Source organism: Schistocerca cancellata, chromosome 4 (assembly GCF_023864275.1).
Source record: "Schistocerca cancellata isolate TAMUIC-IGC-003103 chromosome 4, iqSchCanc2.1, whole genome shotgun sequence".
In the NCBI taxonomy this organism is placed as follows: Eukaryota; Metazoa; Arthropoda; class Insecta; order Orthoptera; family Acrididae; genus Schistocerca; species Schistocerca cancellata.
In genome coordinates this window covers 675,598,641-675,600,128 of record NC_064629.1, presented here as the reverse complement: position 1 = coordinate 675,600,128, position 1,488 = coordinate 675,598,641, and the positions used below count along the sequence as shown (strand labels likewise).

At 48.8% G+C, this 1,488-nt stretch overlaps 1 pseudogene; it reads left to right on the top strand.

Annotated features, from left to right (window-relative positions):
* The first annotated feature begins 618 nt into the window (after positions 1-618).
* On the top strand, positions 619-736 carry LOC126185694 (5S ribosomal RNA; annotated as a pseudogene).
* Positions 737-1,488: the final 752 nt, after the last annotated feature.

The window sequence follows — 1,488 nt, the reverse complement described above, 5'->3', positions numbered from 1 at the left end:
CATGTTAGTTGTCTATCATCTGATCCAGAGGGGTGAGTAGGGCTTTGTCAATGGCATCGTTAAGAAATGAAAGGTGTTTCGGGAGGGGGCAATAGTGAGGAAGGTAGGTCATGTACATAAAATAAGGTATGGATCATACTGACAGTTATCGTTCCCGTTATCATAGCTGGCAAGCGGGAAGTGGGTCCAGATATTTCACAACGAGTTCTACTGAGTATTAATCTTTGACCCTGCAGAACGAAATTTCGTGTGCCATCTAACTTGCCCTGCTTGTAACATGTACAAATAACGACTGTCGACTCTGCCACCAGAGGGGTGAGCAGTGCTGTCCTACCTGCCAGAAGTATTCCCCTCCACTGACAATACTTCCGTAGGGCATTCTGCGACCACCATCTCGGAACGAAACAACGCAAACTTCCAAGACGTCGGCTCTGTATGCACTAACTTTGAAGGGCAGAGGTTACTGGTCCGGGGCGACAGTCTAACAACTCTTGTGCACACATTAATGCATGACTGTCTCTGTTTGGTGGCACTAGCAAAATCTCCTGCACCACTAGTCGGCCATACTTCCTTAAAGACTCCCATGCTGCTAGGTATGTGTGTACCAGATAGCACACCGCCAACGGTCTTGTTACAGTGGCAACACCGGTTCCCGTCAGATCACCGTAGTTAAGCGCTGTTGGGCTGGGCTAGCACTTGGATGGGTGACCATCCGGTCTGCCGAGCGCTGTTGGCAAGCGGGGTGCACTCAGCCCTTGTGAGGCAAACTGAGGAGCTACTTGATTGAGAAGTAGCCGCTCCGGTCTCGTACACTCACATACGGCTGGGAGAGCGGTGTGCTGACCACATGTCCCTCCATATCCGCATCCAGTGACGCCTATGGACTGAGGATGACACGACGGCCGGTCGCTACCGTTGGGCCTGCATGGTCTGTGTCGGACGGAGTTTAGTTTAGTTTTATACAGCACACCAAACAGCAGTCTCTACAAGTTAGTGATATTTATACGCTAACTTCCAAGTGAGTCCTTCTCTGCTGGCTTTTAACAGTAGACAAGCGATAGTACATAGTCAAGTACCCCACCCTTTCCAGTTTAATAAGTCCCAAAGGCGCTGGCAACACAGTCTTGATTTCTTTCAAACACATCAACAATCGTTCCAGTGATATTAGAACTGGAGTAAGGTGCCCATGCGTGGCATGCATCAGTGCTTCCTACAACTCCACAGTTACAAGACAAGCATCTGTCAGACTGTCAGCAAGATTGTATACCAATGTGGCGATCATTAACTGTGCATCAATATTGTTCAAGCGGTCACCATTAACGTGCAAGTCCCAATTGCTAGTTTCGGCAGATGACCTAACATGCAACATTAAAGCAGTGGCCAACTCACGAAGCTGCCGAGTGTTTTTCACCACATCGCTTTCCATACTGGCGAACTGGGTTGTGTTCAAATTCACTGCCTCCTGTTTGCTTTCTGCCTCCTTTTCCA